Here is a 14,961-nt window from a genome sequence, read left to right on the forward strand (position 1 = left end):
TAAGGGTATATATATAAATATATTTTATGCACTGTATATGAGCTGGCGATTTCTAAGTCTGTGGTTCCGAGAGGGGGTAACCAGGCTCACTAATTAAGGTCAAGCCACTTGGCTGCCAGAATGCCCTGCTTCAGCACAGACCAGAAAGGCATTGTGATAAGCGTATCCCCGGTATAGTCAGGGGTTAATGGGAGTCCCCCCGTCCCCCCAGTATACGCCCAGAACCATGGACCCGGTACTTGTGGTTCGGACTGTCTCCAACCAGCCATAATGTTGTGAGAGTGAAATTATGTCTAAGTCCAGCTTCGGTACATTAGAAGCAACTCTGAAACTTAACCTAAGCGTTTTTCGAAGCTACTTTTTGGCTAACTTCTTATAGGAAGGTCTAGGAGCTTTGAAAATGAACGTGCGCGTCTTTCACTCTTCCCGAGGGACTTAGAAGAATTTTGTGATATTTTTTATTAAAATGGTGTATAAGGGTATATATATAAATATATTTTATGCACTGTATATGAGCTGGCGATTTCTAAGTCTGTGGTTCCGAGAGGGGGTAACCAGGCTCACTAATTAAGGTCAAGCCACTTGGCTGCCAGAATGCCCTGCTTCAGCACAGACCAGAAAGGCATTGTGATAAGCGTATCCCCGGTATAGTCAGGGGTTAATGGGAGTCGTCCCCGTCCCCCCAGTATACGCCCAGAACCATGGACCCGGTACTTGTGGTTCGGACTGTCTCCAACCAGCCATAATGTTGTGAGAGTGAAATTATGTCTAAGTCCAGCTTTGGTACATTAGAAGCAACTCTGAAACTTCACCTAAGCGTTTTTCGAAGCTACTTTTTGGCTAACTTCTTATGGGAAGGTCTAGGAGCTCTGAAAATGAACGTGCGCGTCTTTCACTCTTCCCGAGGGACTTAGAAGAATTTTGTGATATTTTTTATTAAAATGGTGTATAAGGGTATATATATAAATATATTTTATGCACTGTATATGAGCTGGCGATTTCTAAGTCTGTGGTTCCGAGAGGGGGTAACCAGGCTCACTAATTAAGGTCAAGCCACTTGGCTGCCAGAATGCCCTGCTTCAGCACAGACCAGAAAGGCATTGTGATAAGCGTATCCCCGGTATAGTCAGGGGTTAATGGGAGTCCCCCCCGTCCCCCCAGTATACGCCCAGAACCATGGACCCGGTACTTGTGGTTCGGACTGTCTCCAACCAGCCATAATGTTGTGAGAGTGAAATTATGTCTAAGTCCAGCTTTGGTACATTAGAAGCAACTCTGAAACTTAACCTAAGCGTTTTTCGAAGCTACTTTTTGGCTAACTTCTTATAGGAAGGTCTAGGAGCTCTGAAAATGAACGTGCGCGTCTTTCACTCTTCCCGAGGGACTTAGAAGAATTTTGTGATATTTTTTATTAAAATGGTGTATAAGGGTATATATATAAATATATTTTATGCACTGTATATGAGCTGGCGATTTCTAAGTCTGTGGTTCCGAGAGGGGGTAACCAGGCTCACTAATTAAGGTCAAGCCACTTGGCTGCCAGAATGCCCTGCTTCAGCACAGACCAGAAAGGCATTGTGATAAGCGTATCCCCGGTATAGTCAGGGGTTAATGGGAGTCGTCCCCGGCCCCCCAGTATACGCCCAGAACCATGGACCCGGTACTTGTGGTTCGGACTGTCTCCAACCAGTCATAATGTTGTGAGAGTGAAATTATGTCTAAGTCCAGCTTTGGTACATTAGAAGCAACTCTGAAACTTCACCTAAGCGTTTTTCGAAGCTACTTTTTGGCTAACTTCTTATGGGAAGGTCTAGGAGCTCTGAAAATGAACGTGCGCGTCTTTCACTCTTCCCGAGGGACTTAGAAGAATTTTGTGATATTTTTTATTAAAATGGTGTATAAGGGTATATATATAAATATATTTTATGCACTGTATATGAGCTGGCGATTTCTAAGTCTGTGGTTCCGAGAGGGGGTAACCAGGCTCACTAATTAAGGTCAAGCCACTTGGCTGCCAGAATGCCCTGCTTCAGCACAGACCAGAAAGGCATTGTGATAAGCGTATCCCCGGTATAGTCAGGGGTTAATGGGAGTCCCCCCCGTCCCCCCAGTATACGCCCAGAACCATGGACCCGGTACTTGTGGTTCGGACTGTCTCCAACCAGCCATAATGTTGTGAGAGTGAAATTATGTCTAAGTCCAGCTTCGGTACATTAGAAGCAACTCTGAAACTTAACCTAAGCGTTTTTCGAAGCTACTTTTTGGCTAACTTCTTATAGGAAGGTCTAGGAGCTCTGAAAATGAACGTGCGCGTCTTTCACTCTTCCCGAGGGACTTAGAAGAATTTTGTGATATTTTTTATTAAAATGGTGTATAAGGGTATATATATAAATATATTTTATACACTGTATATGAGCTGGCGATTTCTAAGTCTGTTGTTCCGAGAGGGGGTAACCAGGCTCACTAATAAAGGTCAAGCCACTTGGCTGCCAGAATGCCCTGCTTCAGCACAGACCAGAAAGGCATTGTGATAAGCGTATCCCCGGTATAGTCAGGGGTTAATGGGAGTCCCCCCCGTCCCCCCAGTATACGCCCAGAACCATGGACCCGGTACTTGTGGTTCGGACTGTCTCCAACCAGCCATAATGTTGTGAGAGTGACATTATGTCTAAGTCCAGCTTCGGTACATTAGAAGCAACTCTGAAACTTAACCTAAGCGTTTTTCGAAGCTACTTTTTGGCTAACTTCTTATAGGAAGGTCTAGGAGCTCTGAAAATGAACGTGCGCGTCATTCACTCTTCCCGAGGGACTTACTGTAGAAGAATTTTGTGATATTTTTTATTAAAATGGTGTATAAGGGTATATATCTAAATATATTTTATGCACTGTATATGAGCTGGCAATTTCTAAGTCTGTTGTTCCGAGAGGGGGTAACCAGGCTCACTAATAAAGGTCAAGCCACTTGGCTGCCAGAATGCCCTGCTTCAGCACAGACCAGAAAGGCATTGTGATAAGCGTATCCCCGGTATAGTCAGGGGTTAATGGGAGTCGTCCCCGTCCCCCCAGTATACGCCCAGAACCATGGACCCGGTACTTGTGGTTCGGACTGTCTCCAACCAGCCATAATGTTGTGAGAGTGAAATTATGTCTAAGTCCAGCTTCGGTACATTAGAAGCAACTCTGAAACTTAACCTAAGCGTTTTTCGAAGCTACTTTTTGGCTAACTTCTTATAGGAAGGTCTAGGAGCTTTGAAAATGAACGTGCGCGTCTTTCACTCTTCCCGAGGGACTTAGAAGAATTTTGTGATATTTTTTATTAAAATGGTGTATAAGGGTATATATATAAATATATTTAATGCACTGTTTATGAGCTGGCGATTTCTAAGTCTGTGGTTCCGAGAGGGGGTAACCAGGCTCACTAATTAAGGTCAAGCCACTTGGCTGCCAGAATGCCCTGCTTCAGCACAGACCAGAAAGGCATTGTGATAAGCGTATCCCCGGTATAGTCAGGGGTTAATGGGAGTCCCCCCCGTCCCCCCAGTATACGCCCAGAACCATGGACCTGGTACTTGTGGTTCGGACTGTCTCCAACCAGCCATAATGTTGTGAGAGTGAAATTATGTCTAAGTCCAGCTTCGGTACATTAGAAGCAACTCTGAAACTTAACCTAAGCGTTTTTCGAAGCTACTTTTTGGCTAACTTCTTATAGGAAGGTCTAGGAGCTCTGAAAATGAACGTGCGCGTCATTCACTCTTCCCGAGAGACTTACTGTAGAAGAATTTTGTGATATTTTTTATTAAAATGGTGTATAAGGGTATATATCTAAATATATTTTATGCACTGTATATGAGCTGGCGATTTCTAAGTCTGTTGTTCCGAGAGGGGGTAACCAGGCTCACTAATAAAGGTCAAGCCACTTGGCTGCCAGAATGCCCTGCTTCAGCACAGACCAGAAAGGCATTGTGATAAGCGTATCCCCGGTATAGTCAGGGGTTAATGGGAGTCGTCCCCGTCCCCCCAGTATACGCCCAGAACCATGGACCCGGTACTTGTGGTTCGGACTGTCTCCAACCAGCCATAATGTTGTGAGAGTGAAATTATGTCTAAGTCCAGCTTTGGTACATTAGAAGCAACTCTGAAACTTCACCTAAGCGTTTTTCGAAGCTACTTTTTGGCTAACTTCTTATGGGAAGGTCTAGGAGCTCTGAAAATGAACGTGCGCGTCTTTCACTCTTCCCGAGGGACTTAGAAGAATTTTGTGATATTTTTTATTAAAATGGTGTATAAGGGTATATATATAAATATATTTTATGCACTGTATATGAGCTGGCGATTTCTAAGTCTGTGGTTCCGAGAGGGGGTAACCAGGCTCACTAATTAAGGTCAAGCCACTTGGCTGCCAGAATGCCCTGCTTCAGCACAGACCAGAAAGGCATTGTGATAAGCGTATCCCCGGTATAGTCAGGGGTTAATGGGAGTCGTCCCCGGCCCCCCAGTATACGCCCAGAACCATGGACCCGGTACTTGTGGTTCGGACTGTCTCCAACCAGTCATAATGTTGTGAGAGTGAAATTATGTCTAAGTCCAGCTTTGGTACATTAGAAGCAACTCTGAAACTTCACCTAAGCGTTTTTCGAAGCTACTTTTTGGCTAACTTCTTATGGGAAGGTCTAGGAGCTCTGAAAATGAACGTGCGCGTCTTTCACTCTTCCCGAGGGACTTAGAAGAATTTTGTGATATTTTTTATTAAAATGGTGTATAAGGGTATATATATAAATATATTTTATGCACTGTATATGAGCTGGCGATTTCTAAGTCTGTGGTTCCGAGAGGGGGTAACCAGGCTCACTAATTAAGGTCAAGCCACTTGGCTGCCAGAATGCCCTGCTTCAGCACAGACCAGAAAGGCATTGTGATAAGCGTATCCCCGGTATAGTCAGGGGTTAATGGGAGTCCCCCCCGTCCCCCCAGTATACGCCCAGAACCATGGACCCGGTACTTGTGGTTCGGACTGTCTCCAACCAGCCATAATGTTGTGAGAGTGACATTATGTCTAAGTCCAGCTTCGGTACATTAGAAGCAACTCTGAAACTTAACCTAAGCGTTTTTCGAAGCTACTTTTTGGCTAACTTCTTATAGGAAGGTCTAGGAGCTCTGAAAATGAACGTGCGCGTCTTTCACTCTTCCCGAGGGACTTAGAAGTATATATAAATATATTTTATGCACTGTATATGAGCTGGCGATTTCTAAGTCTGTGGTTCCGAGAGGGGGTAACCAGGCTCACTAATAAATGTCAAGCCAATTGGCTGCCAGAATGCCCTGCTTCAGCACAGACCAGAAAGGCATTGTGATAAGCGTATCCCCGGTATAGTCAGGGGTTAATGGGAGTCGTCCCCGTCCCCCCAGTATACGCCCAGAACCATGGACCCGGTACTTGTGGTTCGGACTGTCTCCAACCAGCCATAATGTTGTGAGAGTGACATTATGTCTAAGTCCAGCTTCGGTACATTAGAAGCAACTCTGAAACTTAACCTAAGCGTTTTTCGAAGCTACTTTTTGGCTAACTTCTTATAGGAAGGTCTAGGAGCTCTGAAAATGAACGTGCGCGTCATTCACTCTTCCCGAGGGACTTACTGTAGAAGAATTTTGTGATATTTTTTATTAAAATGGTGTATAAGGGTATATATCTAAATATATTTTATGCACTGTATATGAGCTGGCGATTTCTAAGTCTGTTGTTCCGAGAGGGGGTAACCAGGCTCACTAATAAAGGTCAAGCCACTTGGCTGCCAGAATGCCCTGCTTCAGCACAGACCAGAAAGGCATTGTGATAAGCGTATCCCCGGTATAGTCAGGGGTTAATGGGAGTCCCCCCCGTCCCCCCAGTATACGCCCAGAACCATGGACCCGGTACTTGTGGTTCGGACTGTCTCCAACCAGCCATAATGTTGTGAGAGTGAAATTATGTCTAAGTCCAGCTTTGGTACATTAGAAGCAACTCTGAAACTTCACCTAAGCGTTTTTCGAAGCTACTTTTTGGCTAACTTCTTATGGGAAGGTCTAGGAGCTCTGAAAATGAACGTGCGCGTCTTTCACTCTTCCCGAGGGACTTAGAAGAATTTTGTGATATTTTTTATTAAAATGGTGTATAAGGGTATATATATAAATATATTTTATGCACTGTATATGAGCTGGCGATTTCTAAGTCTGTGGTTCCGAGAGGGGGTAACCAGGCTCACTAATTAAGGTCAAGCCACTTGGCTGCCAGAATGCCCTGCTTCAGCACAGACCAGAAAGGCATTGTGATAAGCGTATCCCCGGTATAGTCAGGTGTTAATGGGAGTCGTCCCCGGCCCCCCAGTATACGCCCAGAACCATGGACCCGGTACTTGTGGTTCGGACTGTCTCCAACCAGTCATAATGTTGTGAGAGTGAAATTATGTCTAAGTCCAGCTTTGGTACATTAGAAGCAACTCTGAAACTTCACCTAAGCGTTTTTCGAAGCTACTTTTTGGCTAACTTCTTATGGGAAGGTCTAGGAGCTCTGAAAATGAACGTGCGCGTCTTTCACTCTTCCCGAGGGACTTAGAAGAATTTTGTGATATTTTTTATTAAAATGGTGTATAAGGGTATATATATAAATATATTTTATGCACTGTATATGAGCTGGCGATTTCTAAGTCTGTGGTTCCGAGAGGGGGTAACCAGGCTCACTAATTAAGGTCAAGCCACTTGGCTGCCAGAATGCCCTGCTTCAGCACAGACCAGAAAGGCATTGTGATAAGCGTATCCCCGGTATAGTCAGGGGTTAATGGGAGTCCCCCCCGTCCCCCCAGTATACGCCCAGAACCATGGACCCGGTACTTGTGGTTCGGACTGTCTCCAACCAGCCATAATGTTGTGAGAGTGAAATTATGTCTAAGTCCAGCTTCGGTACATTAGAAGCAACTCTGAAACTTAACCTAAGCGTTTTTCGAAGCTACTTTTTGGCTAACTTCTTATAGGAAGGTCTAGGAGCTCTGAAAATGAACGTGCGCGTCTTTCACTCTTCCCGAGGGACTTAGAAGAATTTTGTGATATTTTTTATTAAAATGGTGTATAAGGGTATATATATAAATATATTTTATACACTGTATATGAGCTGGCGATTTCTAAGTCTGTTGTTCCGAGAGGGGGTAACCAGGCTCACTAATAAAGGTCAAGCCACTTGGCTGCCAGAATGCCCTGCTTCAGCACAGACCAGAAAGGCATTGTGATAAGCGTATCCCCGGTATAGTCAGGGGTTAATGGGAGTCCCCCCCGTCCCCCCAGTATACGCCCAGAACCATGGACCCGGTACTTGTGGTTCGGACTGTCTCCAACCAGCCATAATGTTGTGAGAGTGACATTATGTCTAAGTCCAGCTTCGGTACATTAGAAGCAACTCTGAAACTTAACCTAAGCGTTTTTCGAAGCTACTTTTTGGCTAACTTCTTATAGGAAGGTCTAGGAGCTCTGAAAATGAACGTGCGCGTCATTCACTCTTCCCGAGGGACTTACTGTAGAAGAATTTTGTGATATTTTTTATTAAAATGGTGTATAAGGGTATATATCTAAATATATTTTATGCACTGTATATGAGCTGGCGATTTCTAAGTCTGTTGTTCCGAGAGGGGGTAACCAGGCTCACTAATAAAGGTCAAGCCACTTGGCTGCCAGAATGCCCTGCTTCAGCACAGACCAGAAAGGCATTGTGATAAGCGTATCCCCGGTATAGTCAGGGGTTAATGGGAGTCCCCCCCGTCCCCCCAGTATACGCCCAGAACCATGGACCCGGTACTTGTGGTTCGGACTGTCTCCAACCAGCCATAATGTTGTGAGAGTGAAATTATGTCTAAGTCCAGCTTCGGTACATTAGAAGCAACTCTGAAACTTCACCTAGGCGTTTTTCGAAGCTACTTTTTGGCTAACTTCTTATGGGAAGGTCTAGGAGCTCTGAAAATGAACGTGCGCGTCTTTCACTCTTCCCGAGGGACTTAGAAGAATTTTGTGATATTTTTTATTAAAATGGTGTATAAGGGTATATATATAAATATATTTTATGCACTGTTTATGAGCTGGCGATTTCTAAGTCTGTGGTTCCGAGAGGGGGTAACCAGGCTCACTAATTAAGGTCAAGCCACTTGGCTGCCAGAATGCCCTGCTTCAGCACAGACCAGAAAGGCATTGTGATAAGCGTATCCCCGGTATAGTCAGGGGTTAATGGGAGTCCCCCCCGTCCCCCCAGTATACGCCCAGAACCATGGACCCGGTACTTGTGGTTCGGACTGTCTCCAACCAGCCATAATGTTGTGAGAGTGAAATTATGTCTAAGTCCAGCTTTGGTACATTAGAAGCAACTCTGAAACTTCACCTAAGCGTTTTTCGAAGCTACTTTTTGGCTAACTTCTTATGGGAAGGTCTAGGAGCTCTGAAAATGAACGTGCGCGTCTTTCACTCTTCCCGAGGGACTTAGAAGAATTTTGTGATATTTTTTATTAAAATGGTGTATAAGGGTATATATATAAATATATTTTATGCACTGTATATGAGCTGGCGATTTCTAAGTCTGTGGTTCCGAGAGGGGGTAACCAGGCTCACTAATTAAGGTCAAGCCACTTGGCTGCCAGAATGCCCTGCTTCAGCACAGACCAGAAAGGCATTGTGATAAGCGTATCCCCGGTATAGTCAGGGGTTAATGGGAGTCCCCCCCGTCCCCCCAGTATACGCCCAGAACCATGGACCCGGTACTTGTGGTTCGGACTGTCTCCAACCAGCCATAATGTTGTGAGAGTGAAATTATGTCTAAGTCCAGCTTCGGTACATTAGAAGCAACTCTGAAACTTAACCTAAGCGTTTTTCGAAGCTACTTTTTGGCTAACTTCTTATAGGAAGGTCTAGGAGCTTTGAAAATGAACGTGCGCGTCTTTCACTCTTCCCGAGGGACTTAGAAGAATTTTGTGATATTTTTTATTAAAATGGTGTATAAGGGTATATATATAAATATATTTTATGCACTGTATATGAGCTGGCGATTTCTAAGTCTGTGGTTCCGAGAGGGGGTAACCAGGCTCACTAATTAAGGTCAAGCCACTTGGCTGCCAGAATGCCCTGCTTCAGCACAGACCAGAAAGGCATTGTGATAAGCGTATCCCCGGTATAGTCAGGGGTTAATGGGAGTCGTCCCCGTCCCCCCAGTATACGCCCAGAACCATGGACCCGGTACTTGTGGTTCGGACTGTCTCCAACCAGCCATAATGTTGTGAGAGTGAAATTATGTCTAAGTCCAGCTTTGGTACATTAGAAGCAACTCTGAAACTTCACCTAAGCGTTTTTCGAAGCTACTTTTTGGCTAACTTCTTATGGGAAGGTCTAGGAGCTCTGAAAATGAACGTGCGCGTCTTTCACTCTTCCCGAGGGACTTAGAAGAATTTTGTGATATTTTTTATTAAAATGGTGTATAAGGGTATATATATAAATATATTTTATGCACTGTATATGAGCTGGCGATTTCTAAGTCTGTGGTTCCGAGAGGGGGTAACCAGGCTCACTAATTAAGGTCAAGCCACTTGGCTGCCAGAATGCCCTGCTTCAGCACAGACCAGAAAGGCATTGTGATAAGCGTATCCCCGGTATAGTCAGGGGTTAATGGGAGTCCCCCCCGTCCCCCCAGTATACGCCCAGAACCATGGACCCGGTACTTGTGGTTCGGACTGTCTCCAACCAGCCATAATGTTGTGAGAGTGAAATTATGTCTAAGTCCAGCTTTGGTACATTAGAAGCAACTCTGAAACTTAACCTAAGCGTTTTTCGAAGCTACTTTTTGGCTAACTTCTTATAGGAAGGTCTAGGAGCTCTGAAAATAAACGTGCGCGTCTTTCACTCTTCCCGAGGGACTTAGAAGAATTTTGTGATATTTTTTATTAAAATGGTGTATAAGGGTATATATATAAATATATTTTATGCACTGTATATGAGCTGGCGATTTCTAAGTCTGTGGTTCCGAGAGGGGGTAACCAGGCTCACTAATTAAGGTCAAGCCACTTGGCTGCCAGAATGCCCTGCTTCAGCACAGACCAGAAAGGCATTGTGATAAGCGTATCCCCGGTATAGTCAGGGGTTAATGGGAGTCGTCCCCGGCCCCCCAGTATACGCCCAGAACCATGGACCCGGTACTTGTGGTTCGGACTGTCTCCAACCAGCCATAATGTTGTGAGAGTGAAATTATGTCTAAGTCCAGCTTCGGTACATTAGAAGCAACTCTGAAACTTAACCTAAGCGTTTTTCGAAGCTACTTTTTGGCTAACTTCTTATAGGAAGGTCTAGGAGCTCTGAAAATGAACGTGCGCGTCTTTCACTCTTCCCGAGGGACTTAGAAGAATTTTGTGATATTTTTTATTAAAATGGTGTATAAGGGTATATATATAAATATATTTTATACACTGTATATGAGCTGGCGATTTCTAAGTCTGTTGTTCCGAGAGGGGGTAACCAGGCTCACTAATAAAGGTCAAGCCACTTGGCTGCCAGAATGCCCTGCTTCAGCACAGACCAGAAAGGCATTGTGATAAGCGTATCCCCGGTATAGTCAGGGGTTAATGGGAGTCCCCCCCGTCCCCCCAGTATACGCCCAGAACCATGGACCCGGTACTTGTGGTTCGGACTGTCTCCAACCAGCCATAATGTTGTGAGAGTGACATTATGTCTAAGTCCAGCTTCGGTACATTAGAAGCAACTCTGAAACTTAACCTAAGCGTTTTTCGAAGCTACTTTTTGGCTAACTTCTTATAGGAAGGTCTAGGAGCTCTGAAAATGAACGTGCGCGTCATTCACTCTTCCCGAGGGACTTACTGTAGAAGAATTTTGTGATATTTTTTATTAAAATGGTGTATAAGGGTATATATCTAAATATATTTTATGCACTGTATATGAGCTGGCGATTTCTAAGTCTGTTGTTCCGAGAGGGGGTAACCAGGCTCACTAATAAAGGTCAAGCCACTTGGCTGCCAGAATGCCCTGCTTCAGCACAGACCAGAAAGGCATTGTGATAAGCGTATCCCCGGTATAGTCAGGGGTTAATGGGAGTCGTCCCCGTCCCCCCAGTATACGCCCAGAACCATGGACCCGGTACTTGTGGTTCGGACTGTCTCCAACCAGCCATAATGTTGTGAGAGTGAAATTATGTCTAAGTCCAGCTTTGGTACATTAGAAGCAACTCTGAAACTTCACCTAAGCGTTTTTCGAAGCTACTTTTTGGCTAACTTCTTATGGGAAGGTCTAGGAGCTCTGAAAATGAACGTGCGCGTCTTTCACTCTTCCCGAGGGACTTAGAAGAATTTTGTGATATTTTTTATTAAAATGGTGTATAAGGGTATATATATAAATATATTTTATGCACTGTATATGAGCTGGCGATTTCTAAGTCTGTGGTTCCGAGAGGGGGTAACCAGGCTCACTAATTAAGGTCAAGCCACTTGGCTGCCAGAATGCCCTGCTTCAGCACAGACCAGAAAGGCATTGTGATAAGCGTATCCCCGGTATAGTCAGGGGTTAATGGGAGTCCCCCCCGTCCCCCCAGTATACGCCCAGAACCATGGACCCGGTACTTGTGGTTCGGACTGTCTCCAACCAGCCATAATGTTGTGAGAGTGAAATTATGTCTAAGTCCAGCTTTGGTACATTAGAAGCAACTCTGAAACTTCACCTAAGCGTTTTTCGAAGCTACTTTTTGGCTAACTTCTTATGGGAAGGTCTAGGAGCTCTGAAAATGAACGTGCGCGTCTTTCACTCTTCCCGAGGGACTTAGAAGAATTTTGTGATATTTTTTATTAAAATGGTGTATAAGGGTATATATATAAATATATTTTATGCACTGTATATGAGCTGGCGATTTCTAAGTCTGTGGTTCCGAGAGGGGGTAACCAGGCTCACTAATTAAGGTCAAGCCACTTGGCTGCCAGAATGCCCTGCTTCAGCACAGACCAGAAAGGCATTGTGATAAGCGTATCCCCGGTATAGTCAGGGGTTAATGGGAGTCCCCCCCGTCCCCCCAGTATACGCCCAGAACCATGGACCCGGTACTTGTGGTTCGGACTGTCTCCAACCAGCCATAATGTTGTGAGAGTGAAATTATGTCTAAGTCCAGCTTTGGTACATTAGAAGCAACTCTGAAACTTCACCTAAGCGTTTTTCGAAGCTACTTTTTGGCTAACTTCTTATGGGAAGGTCTAGGAGCTCTGAAAATGAACGTGCGCGTCTTTCACTCTTCCCGAGGGACTTAGAAGAATTTTGTGATATTTTTTATTAAAATGGTGTATAAGGGTATATATATAAATATATTTTATGCACTGTATATGAGCTGGCGATTTCTAAGTCTGTGGTTCCGAGAGGGGGTAACCAGGCTCACTAATTAAGGTCAAGCCACTTGGCTGCCAGAATGCCCTGCTTCAGCACAGACCAGAAAGGCATTGTGATAAGCGTATCCCCGGTATAGTCAGGGGTTAATGGGAGTCCCCCCCGTCCCCCCAGTATACGCCCAGAACCATGGACCCGGTACTTGTGGTTCGGACTGTCTCCAACCAGCCATAATGTTGTGAGAGTGAAATTATGTCTAAGTCCAGCTTCGGTACATTAGAAGCAACTCTGAAACTTAACCTAAGCGTTTTTCGAAGCTACTTTTTGGCTAACTTCTTATAGGAAGGTCTAGGAGCTTTGAAAATGAACGTGCGCGTCTTTCACTCTTCCCGAGGGACTTAGAAGAATTTTGTGATATTTTTTATTAAAATGGTGTATAAGGGTATATATATAAATATATTTTATGCACTGTATATGAGCTGGCGATTTCTAAGTCTGTGGTTCCGAGAGGGGGTAACCAGGCTCACTAATTAAGGTCAAGCCACTTGGCTGCCAGAATGCCCTGCTTCAGCACAGACCAGAAAGGCATTGTGATAAGCGTATCCCCGGTATAGTCAGGGGTTAATGGGAGTCCCCCCCGTCCCCCCAGTATACGCCCAGAACCATGGACCCGGTACTTGTGGTTCGGACTGTCTCCAACCAGCCATAATGTTGTGAGAGTGAAATTATGTCTAAGTCCAGCTTCGGTACATTAGAAGCAACTCTGAAACTTAACCTAAGCGTTTTTCGAAGCTACTTTTTGGCTAACTTCTTATAGGAAGGTCTAGGAGCTCTGAAAATGAACGTGCGCGTCTTTCACTCTTCCCGAGGGACTTAGAAGAATTTTGTGATATTTTTTATTAAAATGGTGTATAAGGGTATATATATAAATATATTTTATGCACTGTATATGAGCTGGCGATTTCTAAGTCTGTGGTTCCGAGAGGGGGTAACCAGGCTCACTAATTAAGGTCAAGCCACTTGGCTGCCAGAATGCCCTGCTTCAGCACAGACCAGAAAGGCATTGTGATAAGCGTATCCCCGGTATAGTCAGGGGTTAATGGGAGTCCCCCCCGTCCCCCCAGTATACGCCCAGAACCATGGACCCGGTACTTGTGGTTCGGACTGTCTCCAACCAGCCATAATGTTGTGAGAGTGACATTATGTCTAAGTCCAGCTTCGGTACATTAGAAGCAACTCTGAAACTTAACCTAAGCGTTTTTCGAAGCTACTTTTTGGCTAACTTCTTATAGGAAGGTCTAGGAGCTCTGAAAATGAACGTGCGCGTCATTCACTCTTCCCGAGGGACTTACTGTAGAAGAATTTTGTGATATTTTTTATTAAAATGGTGTATAAGGGTATATATCTAAATATATTTTATGCACTGTATATGAGCTGGCGATTTCTAAGTCTGTTGTTCCAAGAGGGGGTAACCAGGCTCACTAATAAAGGTCAAGCCACTTGGCTGCCAGAATGCCCTGCTTCAGCACAGACCAGAAAGGCATTGTGATAAGCGTATCCCCGGTATAGTCAGGGGTTAATGGGAGTCGTCCCCGTCCCCCCAGTATACGCCCAGAACCATGGACCCGGTACTTGTGGTTCGGACTGTCTCCAACCAGCCATAATGTTGTGAGAGTGAAATTATGTCTAAGTCCAGCTTTGGTACATTAGAAGCAACTCTGAAACTTCACCTAAGCGTTTTTCGAAGCTACTTTTTGGCTAACTTCTTATGGGAAGGTCTAGGAGCTCTGAAAATGAACGTGCGCGTCTTTCACTCTTCCCGAGGGACTTAGAAGAATTTTGTGATATTTTTTATTAAAATGGTGTATAAGGGTATATATATAAATATATTTTATGCACTGTATATGAGCTGGCGATTTCTAAGTCTGTGGTTCCGAGAGGGGGTAACCAGGCTCACTAATTAAGGTCAAGCCACTTGGCTGCCAGAATGCCCTGCTTCAGCACAGACCAGAAAGGCATTGTGATAAGCGTATCCCCGGTATAGTCAGGGGTTAATGGGAGTCCCCCCCGTCCCCCCAGTATACGCCCAGAACCATGGACCCGGTACTTGTGGTTCGGACTGTCTCCAACCAGCCATAATGTTGTGAGAGTGAAATTATGTCTAAGTCCAGCTTTGGTACATTAGAAGCAACTCTGAAACTTCACCTAAGCGTTTTTCGAAGCTACTTTTTGGCTAACTTCTTATGGGAAGGTCTAGGAGCTCTGAAAATGAACGTGCGCGTCTTTCACTCTTCCCGAGGGACTTAGAAGAATTTTGTGATATTTTTTATTAAAATGGTGTATAAGGGTATATATATAAATATATTTTATGCACTGTATATGAGCTGGCGATTTCTAAGTCTGTGGTTCCGAGAGGGGGTAACCAGGCTCACTAATTAAGGTCAAGCCACTTGGCTGCCAGAATGCCCTGCTTCAGCACAGACCAGAAAGGCATTGTGATAAGCGTATCCCCGGTATAGTCAGGGGTTAATGGGAGTCCCCCCCGTCCCCCCAGTATACGCCCAGAACCATGGACCCGGTACTTGTGGT

The sequence above is a fragment of the Ascaphus truei genome, chromosome 4 (genome assembly GCF_040206685.1).
Source record: "Ascaphus truei isolate aAscTru1 chromosome 4, aAscTru1.hap1, whole genome shotgun sequence".
Taxonomy (NCBI): domain Eukaryota; kingdom Metazoa; phylum Chordata; class Amphibia; order Anura; family Ascaphidae; genus Ascaphus; species Ascaphus truei.